General features: G+C 39.1%; 1 pseudogene; it reads right to left on the bottom strand.

Annotated features, from left to right (window-relative positions):
- Nucleotides 1-9,350: 9,350 nt before the first annotated feature.
- Nucleotides 9,351-16,666, bottom strand: part of LOC136825355 (ichor-like) — a 76,826-nt pseudogene continuing 69,510 nt past the window's right edge.

Raw genomic sequence — 16,666 nt, 5'->3', positions numbered from 1 at the left:
AGGGGGGATAGAGCTGTCAGTACACCTCGTGCGGTGCACTGTAGGCATTACTTAAGGCTCTTTGCAGCGTGCTTTCGGCCCCAAGCTGCAGCCCCTTTCGTTTCTATTACTGTACCTCCTTTCATATTCTCTTTCTTCCATCTTACTTTCCACCCTCTCCTAACAATTGATTCATAGTGCAACTGCTTTGAGGTTTTCCTCCTGTTACACCTTTCAAACCTTTAACTGTCTGTTTCCGTTTCAGCGCTGAATGACCTCATAGCTCCCAGTGCTTCGCCTTTGGCCCAAATTCTATATTCAATTCAATTCAGTATACAGTCACTTTCGATCTTTCAGTGAGTTATAACTTCAGAAATATGAAAATAAAGTCAAGTTTTTCGACCCTGAGTTAAGCTTGTGCTATATAGTAAGATCAACTCTATGTACGAATGTACTATAATCTGTTACCTACCTTTCAGCAATACAAGCAGACTAGAAATTTACTTACATTTTTATTCATTTATTTGTTAATCTGTTAATTTATCTGGTTTTCTAATAACTGATCTCCTCTTTCTGTATTTTCCATTACCTTCTGTTACTTCTTTCGGATGAACACCATAATACTCTTTGGAAGCTTGAATTTCAAGTCAATGGCCCCTGTGGTAGGCTTGTTCCATATGGATAGAGTTCGTCTTCTGAATAATAATAATAATAATAATAATAATAATAATAATAATAATAATAATAATAATAATAATAATAATTATTAGAAACAAATCCACAGTTGTGCATATGTACAAATATTTAAAGATAAACCTGTACAGTTTTATCTTTAAATATGTGTACATATACTTAACTGTGGATTTGTTTCACCATTTTAAGACTCATGCTACTATGAGTATTTTTAATTATAATAATAGTTAAGAGTGATAGCGAGCTAACAGATTAGGAAACAGCGTAGTTAAGAGGTAACAGCGACCATTACACAGCAAAGAAACAGCGTTTGACTTTTGAACTGCTGTTAGGATAAACCTCACACCACAGTGTGGTACTAAGGTTGTTCCAGTGACGTAGCGGTTGATTTGTTGGCCTAATACCAACACGGCTCATTACGCAAAGTGTTTACCAGCGTGTTAAGGTGTTAAAGAGACTAAGGGACGTTGTGTGGACCTTTGGATACGGTACAACCAACCAAGACTACCCAGGGATTAAGTTATAACTACCAGTGGCAGGTAAGTTAGAAGTGTTAACCTATTAAGTTGTGAGATTGTAAACATTGCGTGCTGATAAAGGTTTATAGAAGAGTCTTTGCCTTTTGATAATGGTTTATAGAGTAGACGTTGCCTTTTGATATAGGTTTATAGATTATGCGTTGTCTATTGATTGTTGTATAGAATAGACGTTTCCTTGTGATAATGGTTTATAGAATAACCTTGCCTTTTGATATAGGTTTATAGAAAAGTTTTTGCCTTTTGATAATGGTTTATAGAATACACGTTGCCTTTTGATGTAGTTTTATAGAATATGTGTTGTCTCTTGATCAAGGTTTATAGAATAGACTTTGCCTTTTGATAAGGGTTTACAGAACAGGCGTTGCCTTTTGATAAGGGTTTACAGAACAGGCGTTGCCTTTTGATAAAGGTTTATAGAATAAGCGTTGCCTTTTGATAAGGGTTTATAGAATAGTCGGTGCCTTTTGATAAAGTTTTATAGAATAGTCGTTGCCTTTTGATCAAGTTTTATAGAATAGGCGTGTTGCCTTTTGATAAAGTTTTATAGAATAGTCGTTGCCTTTTGATAATGGTTTATAGAGTAGACATTGCCTTTTGATATAGGTTTATAGAATAGTCGTTGCCTTTTTGATAAAGGCTTATAGAATAGTCGTTGCCTTCTGATAAAGGCTTATAGAACAGTCGTTGCCTTTTGATTAAGGTTTATAGAATAGGCGTTGCCTTTTGATATAGGTATATAGAATATGCGTTGTCTATTGATCAAGGTTTATAGAATAGGCGTTACATTTTTGAAAAGGGTTTATAGGATAGGATACATAGCCTTTTGATAAAGGTTTATAGAATAGACGTTGCCTTTTGACAAAGGCTCATAGAATAGACCTTTCATGTATTGAAGGTTTATATAGAACTAAGACTTGCATCTTATCAAGGTTGATAGAATACCGACCTTTTGTATGACCTTGCTGACCATCAAGGTACAGAATAGACCTTGACTTTTGATCAAGGCAGTGCACAGTTCGTGTTTTTTTTTACTTATTAATTCGTAAACTTCTTTATGATCATTTATTATTAATATATTTGTTTGGTTATTTATTTATTTATGCAAGCCTGTTAACTAATATATATATATATATATATATATATATATATATATATATATATATATATATATATATATATATATATATATATATATATATATATATATATATATATATATATATATATATAATCATATTTGAAAATATATCACATTATCATTACTCTTGCTTCTCCATGTTCATTCATTATTCATGACTCCTCATTAGTAATTCATTTGCCCATTATTTTCCTTCAAGTTTTATTCATTCTTCATGCATGCATTTCATTGACCTTATCTGAGCATTTTATATTCAGTAACATCTAAATTTAATTCCATTTTACTTTTCTTGAATATCTTCTGGTTTGTTGAAATATTAATATTCATTTTCATATATTTGTTCACTCATCAATCTTTCACTTTCATTTCATTTTCTTGAGGATTAAAATCAAAACAATTCAAAACAAAAAAAACCTTCAGGAATAAGGAAAAAAACAATAAAACACAGGAAGACAGTGGCGCGTTTTTTATTTATTGATTTAACTATGTACAAGAAAAAAAACCTCCATAGATACACTTTCAATCAGCATTCAGAATATAACAAGGATTAAAAAAATATATAATATATATTATAATAGTAAGTCTGAAAGCCGGATATTACAAGAAGCTTTGAAAACCTGAAGCTTCGATTTAATAATATATTTGTATATATATTATTACCATTTTGAGAGTACATCAGTGTACGAATCACGTCATCTCACTCATTATGTAAAAAAAAAAAAAAAAGAGGTTTTACAATGAAGGCTTAGTCTTTTACCATGTGCTAGACTCCCATTGGCCCAGTTCAGTGTTTTTCAGGCATTTTTTCAGATTTTTATTGACTATTTTCCACTCGTTTTTGTTCAAAAAACAATTATGACACCCATAGGGAAGGTTCAACAGTGTTGCACATATATATATATAAATCTCTCTATATTTTTTTTGAATGGCTGGAACACTCGGAATCTAACACCACTTGGCAAAAGACTTTCAAAGGTACGGCAAGGGATAAAAGGGAAAATAATAATAATAATAATAATTCTAATAATAAACTCAAAATTCAAGTCTCGTTGTTGAGCAAAATATTAAAGCAGTGATCTCTGATTATTTTATTCTACTTCTTTCTTTATTTTTTTTTTTTTAGTTAATCTTTGGATATATACTTTAAGATAAAAGGAAAATTGATGGAGAGTTCTTGGTTTACACCCTCTTTAACTAAGCAAGCTAATATTATTATTGTTTGGAAAATCTTGGACGTCAGACTGTTGGTATCTAAAATTGGTGGAGACGTTACCTTTGCATCGGCACCCCTTCTAATTGCAACTGTAGGAATTACCTTTGAATCGGCACCCCATTGTAATTGTAACTGTAGGAATTACCTTTGAATCGGCAACCCCTACTAATTGCAACCGTAGGAATTACCTTTGAATCGGCACCCCCTTCTAATTGCAGTTGTAGGAATTATCTTTAAATCGGCACCCCCTTCTAATTGCAACTGTAGGAATTACCTTTGAATCGGCACCCCCTTCTAATTGCAACCGTAGGAATTACCTTTGCCACGGCACTTCCCTCCAATTGCAACAAGTGCCGACAACAGCGTTGGCACCTTTACTGAGAGGCCAAGATGCACCTGGTACTTTACATAATTGAATTTAACAATTAAACTACGCCTTGGCAATCGTGACCGTCCCGCCATCTTGCTTCTGACGTCCTAACCAATCAGGATCAAGGAATAAACGTCGCATTAACCAATCAACAAAAAGAACAACCCCTGGACTAAGAGACTTGGAGTTTCGAGTTCATAACAAGTACATATTGTAAAGATCAGTGGAGCTAATTATGGCAATAACACTATTTTTTTACTCGACAGAGCAAAAAAAGTGGGGGAGAGAAGAATATAAGCAACATTTTAACAGACAAGCAATGAATAACAAGAAAAAAAACCACAATTACAAAAAAAAAATGGAAATAGATAAGTTATTTGACTTTTTTAAAAGAATTATCACAGCAGCCAGAACAAGAAAAAGTAAAGTGAGAGGACTTTGTGTTTTTTTCTCAACAGAGAAATATTTTACTCTCGTCAGACAGAAGCTGTCATATTTGTTTTGCCCCTTTCAGAGTTTGTCTACAAGCAAAATCAAGCGTCTGGAGTTTGACTGTGCTTGCATCACAAGGCAAATTGATGCAACGTAGATTCTCTTGTTGCATTTGAGATACAAAAAAAATTACTTGGTTTTTAATCTACAGATAGCTTCCTGTTCCCCCAAGAGTAAAAATATCAAATCAGACATTGTTTTTACCAATTGGCAGAAATCAAGAGAGTTATCAAACCAGAAATATACGGCTTCCATTGAATTCAATCTCAGTGTAACTGTAAGTGATGAAACTTCTCACTACCAGAGGTGGAATATACTTGTCTCACCATCCCTTCCAGTGGTTTATAGTTTTCGGGGGTAGGGGAGGGCCAGTGTGCTTGCTTGCTGCTTCTCACAGTCTTGAAGGCACAAAAAAATGGAAAATTCGGCTTTTATTCTGAAGGCAAAGAAAAATTGGGAATTTGATGTTTTCTCTCCAGCTAAGGCAAAAAGCTATCTCGTACATCATTTTGCGAAGTTGGACCACATCAAAAACCCTTCATATTTCATATGAAAATCATATTTTCATCTAATACTGACTGTTGTTCGTTTGCCTCCAGACGGTGAGATAGAAAGTTGTGCACTTGACCCGTTTGTCATATTGGTGTCAAAAACTGCGATCACAAATCGGTCGCTAGAATCCCTTATTTCTTATTTTTGGGGTCAGATCCTAAGGATCTCGTGTTCTCAGAAGAGAATCACTGCAAGAATCCGCTTCTGGGGAGAGACGTTGTGTTCGCAGAGGAAAATCGCTACAAGAATCCGCTTCTGGTGAGAGACATTGTGCTCCCAGAAGGGAATCAATAAAAGAATCCGCTTCTGGTGAGAGACACTGTTCCCAGAAGAGAATCATTGAAGGATCCGCTTCTGGGGAGAGACACTGTTCCCAGAAGGGAATCACTGCAAGAATCCACTTCAGTGGGGAGACACTGTGTTTCCAGAGGGGAATCACTGCAAGGATCTACTTGCTTTGGAGAAACATCACCAGGAGTGGGGTCTGACCCCTTAAGGTGGAAATGACGTCACGTCGAGTCCTCTGCCCTAGCCAGACCACTTCTGATCGCGTTTTGACACCTTGTTGTTTTGGTCCCACGGTCCTCCTCAAACGGGACCGTCCCGTCCCGTCGTTTAAGATTTTTTTTGGGGGGAGGACCGTCCTAGGTTATAAAAAAAAGCCTACGTCCCATATCCGAGGATTGACAATTTATTGAATATAACCATTAAATTAATAATCTCTTAGTGAATGCAGATAACAACAAATAATAATAATAATAATAATTATAATAATAATAATAATAATAAAATTATTAAACCTAAATCTATACATCAGAAGCCTCAGTAAGTTTTTTTTTATACTTTTTCTCCACTTTACAATATTGAGGCGTCTTCGAACTGGACCTTTGGCTTGTACCCTTTCAGCTCATATTCCTTTTTAGCTTTCAACAGCATCATGAGCCTTACCACTTTCAGCAAACTCTTTTTTAGCACCCTTCAACAATGTACAGTACTGTACTGCACTGTACTGTGCAGTACAGTAGGTGCCAGCTACTCAATGCCACTCTTTAAGCTTCTGTAGATTCCGAGACCACAAACATGGTAAGGCAATACGAGCTCTTTCAATAGCCTTTGCAAGGCCCAATATTGCGTATTTCATACCCCCCACATAAAAAAAAAAGATGAAGACAATAAGAACTAAACTCCTCAGCAACCTGTTGGTGAATATATGAATATATTCAAGAGCTAAAACCATTTATTTTAGTCATTGAACAGCATCTACGTAACAAGAGATTCCCGGGAAGACTGTGCAAGGCTCGCCTCAAGAAGAAGAATTAGAAGAAGAAGAAGAAGAAGAAGAAGAAGAAGAAGAAGAAGAAGAAGAAGAAGAAGAAGAAGAATAATCAGGGTCTGGAAATGATTACCCATCCCTCTCAGTCTATTCCATAAACAATCCCCTTTCCCCCACCTACAAAATTATATATATTATATATATTATATAGAAAGGAATGGGCTAAGCCAAGTGTAAAAATAACGGGAAAAACAAAGAGACCTTGCAGAGTTTTCCGAAATCTGTGGGAGTTAAAATCAAAAATGTGTTTTGATAGATTGCTGGCGTTTACAAAAATCTTTCTTGGTCAAGGTTAGAAAAAAAATATATATATATATATATATATATATATATATATATATATATATATATATATATATATATATATATATATATATATATATATATATACACGCTTTACACTACCACTTTTATGTAGTGGTATCTATTGGAAATAGAAGGTAGAGCTGTACAAATTCGAAGACGGTGTACTCTGTCCCTAATAATAATAATAATAATAATAATAATAATAATAATAATAATAATAATAATAATAATAATAATAATAATAATAATATCAGGAAACACCAGAAATTTTATGACAGCAATCATATTCAGACAAAAATTTTTGTAAATTAATAAGAAATTTATTTAAAATTGCTGACTTACATTTTATATCTTAAATTAATATAACCATATGTGTGTTTCCTTGCAACTGCCATATTCCTGTAGGCAATCTTGCTGGATTTACACACACACACACATAAACCTTCATAACAGGAGAATTTTAAGACAAAAATATTTCATGGGACACAAGTACCATCTACGAAAATGTAGTAAAGTTGGAGAGCAGGATTTACACTTGCCCGTCTCCATACAATCACAGCATTCACTCAGATTTTGGCAGCCAGTCAGAGTGCATGAAGTCACAATGTTTACATTCCACCCAGCGCCATCTATGAGCGCCATTCGGCAACAAAATGTTAGCTCTCAGAAGAGAGAAACCTCTTAGCATTATCTTTCGTTTCTTTCAAATATCACATAATTTGAGCGTCTGATAAGGAATATTTTGAGTTTGTGGATGTTTTGTAGATATGAATTTGCTTTAGGAGGGGAAATTACATAGATATTTGATGGGGTATGGTTGAATAGGAATCTCTATCTTTTCATGATCCTTGGCAAAATGTTGGCTCTGTGAAGAAACTCATTTTTACATGATCTTTCATTTCTTTTGGATATCACAAAACTTGAGCATCTAACAAGGACAATTTAGAGTTTGTGGATTTTTTGTGGGTATGAATTTGCTTTTGGAGGGAAAACAAGATAAATATTTGATGGGGTATTGGTTGAAAAGGAATCTGCATCTTTAAGCGATCCTTGGCTGAATGGCGTCTGTCTTCCATAATTGTAGGCCCAGGTGGAAGGCACTGTGACTCTTTACTACTTCGCCTGATCAAGAACTTATTTACAGTCATAATACCTAAGTGCCCACCTTGTAAAGCCACTCTACACCGCAGGCTTTCCTTCATTTGACTATGGCTTACGAAGTTCGGTCTTCAGCCAAGGTAAGAGAGTCATACCTCACTCAGAAAGTAGTCAAGTTTTGAAACCTGTCTGGTGGCCTCTACAGGTAGAGATAGCTTTACGAAGGAGGGAATATAAATAATTTTCGTCTCATTAACCTTAAAACCTATTTACAAGTGGTTAAAGACAAGAGATATAAAAGGGTCAAGGGACAGTAGTTCCATAACAGCTGTAGCACTTTGAAAGTTGTTGATACAGGTTCAGATACATAGTGATCTCTGAGAACCATCAGGGCTTTGAAGAAGCACAGTTACAATGGTTATTGGTGAGATTCTGGGAATGTGCAAGGTAGCTTTTGATAAGAATCAATTCATCAGTTAGCTCTTCAAACTAGTAAAGATTGATGGTCCTTGATATAGAATCACAATATAGATATAGAATGTTTGCTTTCAAAAACATTTAAAAACTTAGGCGTATTTCTTAAGTTTATCGGTTGCCTAAAATTTGATAGGGTATTAGGAAGTTGTAAATTAATCCATAAGCCTATTTAAGCATAATGTCATGAATCCTACCACCTGCAACTTACTTTTAGATTCATTTGGTGTTTTTAAGCACCTTGGCTAAAGCATTCCTTCCCTTAGTCTTGATATTTTTGTATCAAAGCACCCTAGGTATGTGGAATTCAGATGGTACAGTATCATCAGAGCAATAAGGATTCTTGCCCAAGATGTTTATTCCACTTAATTTGCTTTCTTACTATTTTGAAATCAAATTGTGACCTCAGGAGACCATAACTGAACCATGGAAAAACAAGAAGAATTGTAAGACCCTCAACTAAAGAAGAATTACATTTGGACATCATAGAAAAATGCAGCGCCTGTCAGTCACCTCACCAACGTGCCAAGCCAAATCAGTCGCAACGCCAGGTTGTCTTAAGGGCTAATTTGCCTTTATCACGAGGTGAAGACGTCACAGACGGATGGACAAGGAAAACAGTAAACTCGCAGTTGAAGCTTCGAAGTAATAATGGCACCCTATGAAACAAAGAAATGACAACCTATGTTTTTTCTCTTTATATATAAATCAAATCAAATCATTATAAAGAAGCTCTCCTTACAGCAACTGACAAATATATCATAAGCACTAGCCAGCTAGTGGATTACGGGGGATTACTGTAAAGAAATAAAAAAACTTAACAAGTAATAAAATTGAATCTAATACATGAGCCCTAATAGAGGGTGCAGGACACACACACCCTTTCTCTCCTCTGCATTTTCTCTCACACTCTCAGTCTTTCTATCACTCTCTCTCAGTCTCTCTGTGGGTTAGTGATGGGCTATTTGCACGCGTTGAGTATTGGCTGCACCCTTCTTCCTAAACGTAAGTGTTAATTATTGGATTCCCATATCCTCTCTAACAGTAGGAAGCTGCAGATAACGCAAAAAGACAGCTTAAGAACAAGGAGCAGGTACGACAGTGAGACGTGGATCGCAACCCACGGCTGTGGCCTGGCCACAGCCTAGCCTTTTTTATGGTTGTAGGCCCGTGGCCCGCCATGAACAGGAGTGGCCTGCAGTAGCGGTGACATACGCAGACAGACGCAGGCCACTGCACTGGAAAGCTGGCTGGCTGGCTGGCTGACCGGCTGGATGCAGCAGCAGCAGTAGTAGTGCTTGTGGTCGTCATTCCTTCACCTTTTCCCCGGGGGCTTTGGAGTGGTGTGGATCTGCACGTGCTTGGCCAAGTGGGCCTTCTGCCGGAAGCACTTGCCGCACAGCTCGCAGTTGAAGGGCTTCTCGCCCGTGTGAGTGCGGATGTGCACATTGACGCTGTACTTGTCCTTGAAGCCCTTGTTGCAGATGTGGCAGAAGTGCAGCAGGCGTCCCTTGGTGGTCGGTTCTTCGCCAGGCTGTCGTTTCGTGTACTTGCGCTTCTTGGGCTTGGTCGAGTCCGACATGCTGTTCACCTTTGTAGTCGTGGCTGTTGACAGCTTCGTGAAGGATGCATCCAGGCTGTTGAACTCCTCAGCGGGTGGTGGGTGGTAGTCGTACCCTGTGGTGACATACATCCCGTTGCTGCTGCTGATTTGGGTCGACCCAGCGACTCCGTTCAGCTGCTCGGCTTTGAAGGCTGTCGTGAGGGGTGGAAGTGGGGTCATGTTGGACATCAAGGTGAGAGTTTTAGACTCACTCACTTTGCTGAGTTGTGTTGGTGCTTGGGATGGGCCTCCTGGCCGCCTGACGGTTCCTCTCAGAGCTCCTTCCAAGATGGAGGAGACGTCGTTGCTCTGTGTGACAGGCGTCATGTAAGACGGCATCTGAGTATTCGACAGGAAATTGCCGCTGCCTTCGAGGCCTGCAGCATCATCCACTTGTCCAAGGCCTCCCGCGCCAGGGGAGTACACAAGTGAGTCTACAGCTGAGTCCACCAGGCGATCAAAATCGACAGGGTCGTGGTGACCACCTCCATTCGGCGAAGCTGTGTCTTCGGGAGAAGTGGATATCCCAGAGTCGCTGTAACCTGAGCAGGCGCTGGCGTAGGAGACGCAGTCTGAAGCTGGTGACCGGTGGTTGTGGGACCCCATGACGTCGTAGGGCTTCTCGTTGAGGATGGAGTTGAAGAGGTCGAGGTTGTTGTGTTCCGTCATGGGCGGCGAAGGGTTGTGGACGGCGTCTGAAGTGTCGGGCACGGAGTGCCCCGCGTCTGCCGGAGGGAACGTGATGATGATGGTATTCCCCGTGGCGCTGTTGACGACCTTCTCGGTCGTCCCTCCTCCTCCACCACCTCCACCACCCCACATCTTATCGCTGGTATCCTTCTCCTTATCCTGGGTATGGTGCACAGCCGACGGAGGCGGGGGGAGGAGGAGGAGTCGGTGTAGGGGGGTCCTGGTACGGCCCGTTGAACCAGGACTGGGACAGGTCCCCGACGGAGACGTTGTTATTATTGTTGTTGTTAACGTTGCGGCCCACGATGTCGTCCAGGGCTTCCCAGTCGCTGCCGATGCCCGTGCCGCTCAGGTCGTACTCTGTGCACGACACCAGGTCAAACAGGTCGGTCGATTTGAAGTGGTCGTCCAGGCGGATCGGGGGACTGACGTCCATGGCGTTCAGTAGGTTCCTGCAAGGAACGGAAAACCGTTAGCCACAGAAAGTAATCTTTTCAAAGGCTGTAAAACTAATATATCCACATTTATAACATTTAGCAAAGCATATCACTAGAATGTGCTAGTATTATGAAGGCAATAAACATGAATATTTTGAAGGCTATAAAATGAATAATTGCACTTTTATAACATTCAGCAAAGCATGTCACCCCAGTAGGCTAGTATTTAATGGCTATTGAATTAATATATCCATTTTTATAAGCTCTTCTAACATTCAACAAAGTATATTCGAATATGCTAGTATTTTGAAGGCTATAAAATTAATATATCCACTCTTGTAACCTTTTCTAACATTCAACAAAGTATTTCATCCGAATATGCTAGTATTTTGAAGTCTATAAAGTTTATATATCCACTTTTACAACCTTTTCTAATATTCAACAAAGTATATCACCCGAATATGTCACCATTTTAAAATCTCTAAAAACTAAATATTTGACAGATTGAGACCCAGTCTTCAAAATTCTTAAAATAAGAATCTAATCACTTCCTTATTCAAATTATCTGGTTTAACACTTGTTCCCCTGAAAGGGTCAAAGGCCATTTAAACCATGATTAAAAAGTTAACTTTTTAATCATGGTAAATAACTGTAGGTTAATTCATTCAGTGTAGGTTCTGTGTAATTAAATGATAAAGAAATATTCGTGTGTCTAATGTTTCAGTTTGTCTGTAGGACTTTTTACTATGAAATGAAAAGCAAAGTCTCAAACCTATCAGGAAATAAAACTAGTGTTTTATGAACCCATTTCAAGATGGAAGTAGGGTTGTGTGGGTTCCATTAGATGAGATTAGGGTTGTCTAAACCCCATAAAAAGATAGGGTTGTATGGATTCCACTAGACAGGGTTATGGTTTTATAAACCCTTTCATAATATAGATTGGGGTTGTACATGTGTCAATAGGAGACTGGACAAAGGTTGTATGAACTCAATTAGAAGATAGAATAGGGTTGTATACACAAACACACACACACACAGAGAGAGAGAGAGAGAGAGAGAGAGAGAGAGAGAGAGAGAGAGAGAGAGAGCAGGAATAGTTGTAGCTATGGTGAGAGAGAGAGAGAGAGAGAGAGAGAGAAGGTTGGAGACGCTGGGAGAATATTTTACAGAAAAAAAAAACAATTTAACTAAATAAACGTTTTAGATAACCACTGACTATAAACAAACAGCATAAAACGGATAATGTTTCCATAACAGAAACGATTTTTTTATGAGATTTCAGGAGTACTGCCCTTCTTTACATACAAAAGACACCTTTATCTTTCTACGACATTAAGTCAGATAGTCATAAATCTTTCTTTATCTCGTCCCGTATACAGACGAGTTTAGAGTTTACATATAAAAACAGAGCTTTAGAGCTGATCGTAGAGGGAATGAGGGGTAGGGTGGGGGAACGTTATCGACGTTTGAAATTTATGCACATTATATTCTGATGAAACTTGTTCCACGACGTCTCTTGTTCTTGACTCTGCGAGGATTTTGTTCCCACGCTTTCTAAGATGCAATCTGGGAGACCAGATCTGATCTGCTCCATTTTTGGAATAAGTTTAAACAGATATATTTTTATAATATAGATCGCACGTTTTCCAAGATGCCGTTGGAGAGACCAGACCTGATTTGGTCCATTTTTGGTATTAGATTAAGCAGGTCTTTTTAAATAATTTTTCCGTCATTTCCAAGATGCAGTCGGGGATACCAGACCTGATTTGGTCCATTTTTTATATCACTTTAAGCAGGTCTTTTTAAATAAGTGCTCTCACCATTTCCAAGATGCAGCCGGGGAGGCCAGACCTGATTTGGTAAATATTTCCGATTTGGCCAATTCTAGAGGGGAGACCGAACCTGATTTGGCCTATTTTCCGGGGAACGGCGGAAGACTAGACCTGATTTGACCCATTTTAAACAAAACTTTTTAAAGAGTTATTCCCAACTTTTCCAAGATGCAGTCGAAGAGATCAAACCTGATTTGGTTCATTTCTGGTATCAATTTATATAGGCCTAGATGTTTTTTAATTATTCCCGTCTCTTCCGAGATACAGTCTGAGAGACCAGACTGACTTGGTCCACTTTCGGAGAGACCAGACCTGATTTGGCCCGTTTGTAGTATCGATTCAAACTGATCTTTTTAAAAAATATAAAGGTCCGTTCGATGCCATTGTCCTGGAAAACAAGAAACTCGTAAAGATCGTTTCCTGACGACGCCGTTAACCATAAGTTTCCCAAAAGATAAAAAAAAAAAATGGGATTTAAAAAAGATGCAGCCTCCGGAGAGAGAGAGGGGGGGTGGGGGGGACGGTGGTCAGGATATCTAATAAACACTAAACATGCCGAAGACCCCAAAATCATGGTGGGCCATTTCCGAGCATCTCAGGGACCCCCGGTGGCAAAGACAAATCAAGAGGCCATCGAAAAACATCGCGCAGAAATTCGGGAGGAATTCGATGGTCCAAAACATTCGTGGAAAACTGTTTTGGATAAATAGAGTAAAAAAGAGATAACTGTTATTGGGTCAGAATCTTGACCTATAAAAGAAATCGTGAGACTTACAGGAATCTGTCTTGAAAAAACAAAAAAGGTAGAAAATTATCAGAGAGGGGAAAAATATTATTGGAACAAACCCCTCAACCTATATAGGAAATCAGGAAACTTATACAAAAAAAATTATAACGGGGGAAAAATATTACCGGAACAAAACCCTCGATCTATGAGGGGAAAATATTAATGGAACACACCCGTTAAGATATAAAGGAAATCACGAGACATAAAAAATCACGAGAGGTGGGGAAAATACCATTGGAACCAACCCCTCAACCTATATAAGAAATCATGAAACATAAAAAATCATAAGAGGGTAAAAATATTATTGAAACAAAACCCTTTAACCTATAAAGGAAATCAAGAGACTCTTGGAAAGGCGACGGTGAACTGGGACACAGATAATTCACCGTCGATTAGGTCGAGCGGGACATAAGTAGAGCCATAAAAATCAGCCTTAAGACGTCAAGCAAGACATTGAGTGGCCTCGTAAAAATCATCCAGGCTTCCAGCTTCCAGATTCCAGGATATTTCTCGGTCCGTGAGACGATGTTACAAAAGCCACATTGGGGCTTTTATTTTTTTTATTGAAATTCGATTTTTGTTTTGCTAGAGATTGGACTGTTTGTGGCTATTTTATCTTTTTTATTGTTAATTAAAGGAAGGGGTGGTGGCTGGGTTGTGGGGGTCATTTGTTGGGGTGGGATTGGAGGGGGCGTTGCCCCCTTCCAAATATATTGATCAAGCTGTTTAGAGTTGTGTGTCATTTGCAAAGCATACAAGTCTGTTTTTGTCTTTTCCATATCTAATTCCTTACTCTCTCTCTCTCTCTCTCTCTCTCTCTCTCTCTCTCTCTCTCTCTCTCTCTCTCTCTCTCTCTCTCTCTCTTACCATATTTACTCCCTATCTCCCCATATACTGTATACTTAAAATGATGCAGTAAAAATATATTAACAGTTACATGGTGTTCCTAAAGGTTGTAATCCCATTTTCTGTTAACTGAAACGTGGGTTGTATTTTCCGTAGAGATTTTCAAGTTCCACATTCTTTCCTGTATCTATTTGATGATTTTCTCATTTTTGGTAATTCCAGTTTGTTTTTTAAGTTTATATATATATATATATATATATATATATATATATATATATATATATATAGAGAGAGAGAGAGAGAGAGAGAGAGAGAGAGAGAGAGAGAGAGATCCTGGTGACTTTGGCATGCTTTACAATGCCCAATTAAGCCAGCGACACGTCACTCATTCTTTATACAAGCTCCGTGCTTCTCGTAATCATTAAGCATAATCTTTTCCACTCTCTCTAATTACCCGGCGTATATAAATAAGAAGGAAACGCTCACGACTGTATACACAAGAAGAAGAAGAAGAAGAAGTACAGTCAAGAGCCCCACAAGGTTCCTCCGACTAGCATCCGGAAGGAAGAGAGTCATTTTCGCCCAAACCAGAAATACGAGAAAGAATCTCCCACCAGAAATTCTCTCTCTCAAATTCCTCCTCCTCCTCCTCCTCCTCCTCCTTCTTCTTCTTCTTCTTCTTCTTCTTCTTCTTCTTCTTCTTAGATCATTGCACGACAGTGAAGGGAGTTCTCCTCCCCCCTCCCCCCCCCGCTCTTGCTGCTGCTGCTGTTTTGGTTCCGTTTCGCTTCGTCCAGAGTTATTAAAATCGTTCGTCCGAAGACGCTGCTTATTACGAAGGTTCGGACGAGCGATACATAAAGAAAACCCGAACGAAGCTTTTGACAAATCTGGTACGAATTTTCACTTTCTCTCTCGGCAGGTTGCCACGTCGCCGGATGATTCTCCCCGTGAGAACAGGTGTATCTTTCTACCTGTTTGGTGCGAAACGAATGCTTCTTTTGTTTAACCGGTGGTCAAAAATGGCTCATTAGTCGTTAATGAACGATTTGTGAGCTAGAAAAATGTCAGTCATTAGTCGCTGACACCCACAAGAAACAAAAACAATATTAAACGAACTGGCATCTGCAGCGATACATCGGCCCACACCGCCTCCGTTAAAACGGCGAATATCACTTTCTTTTATCTAGATTCCGGGATAAACAGGTTTTTGTTTCACGCAAATCTTTTGTAGCACTCCCGGGGGGGAAATACTGATTACTCGTTCGGCGTAAGAGGAAGTTCCTGATTGATTGTTATTATTATTATATAATGGCCTTACGTACGCGGCGTTAAACTTCGTGCGTCTGGTAACACAGTTCACTCAGGGTAGCCTCTGGGGACCATTAGGGCTTATAATAATAATTGTGTTTGGCAGCGGCACACACTACAAATGGCCCGTGAGTAAACAGATCTTAGGAAGCTGCTTTGTTCCTTTCATGGGTATTGAAAGTGAGAAGGGTATTGCAGGTTATAAATACACACAAACTATATACATATGAGCGTGTGGTGTGCTTCAAGGGGATATGTAACGCCCCTAGGGTTTGGACTTGATGTCAAATCTGTCTTGAATTGCTATCAATTCTGATGGTACGGGTACACTACGACAGTAATTTTATGACATGATAGTAATAGTAACAACATAGTAATCCCATGATAGTACAGTGACAGAATACAGAAATAGTAAGATAGTAACAGGTTCCAAGAAATGACTAAGTGAGAAAAGTGACCACCACCAGCAGGAGGCTTCAAGAAAAGGGAAAGCCTAAATTATCCCCCCCGAGTTACTTCCCCAGCCCATTGCAGCTCCTGCTCCCCAGACCCCAGGGGAGTCTCTTTACCACCCTCCAAAAAGCCCAGGTCCCTGCAAGCTCTCGTATCCGACTCCAGAAGACCGTAGGACCTCCCCTACCACCCAAAATCCCTACCTAACCTCCCTTGGCCAATCTTACCTTCCTCCATCTGTAAACCAAGCACCACTTTCCCTTCTTCTATGCCTTCTCGGTTCCTCCTCCTCCTCCTCCCCCTCCTCCTCCTCCTCCTCCTCCTCCTCCTCCTCCTCCTCCTCCTCCTCCTCCTCCTCCTCCTCCTCCTCCTCCTCCCCCCCCCAGCACACATACCAGCTCCAGCCCTCCTCCCAAACGAACTAAATAAGGAAAACTGGTGGGCCGTTGCAACGGATTCCCACCATTGTACTACTACTTGTATTACTGCTACTTCTTGTGTATTAATATGTTGAGCCCTT

Source organism: Macrobrachium rosenbergii, chromosome 37 (genome assembly GCF_040412425.1).
Source record: "Macrobrachium rosenbergii isolate ZJJX-2024 chromosome 37, ASM4041242v1, whole genome shotgun sequence".
NCBI lineage: Eukaryota > Metazoa > Arthropoda > Malacostraca > Decapoda > Palaemonidae > Macrobrachium > Macrobrachium rosenbergii.
Note: the sequence above shows the minus strand (reverse complement) of the source record. Positions and strands in the feature narration are given on the sequence as shown.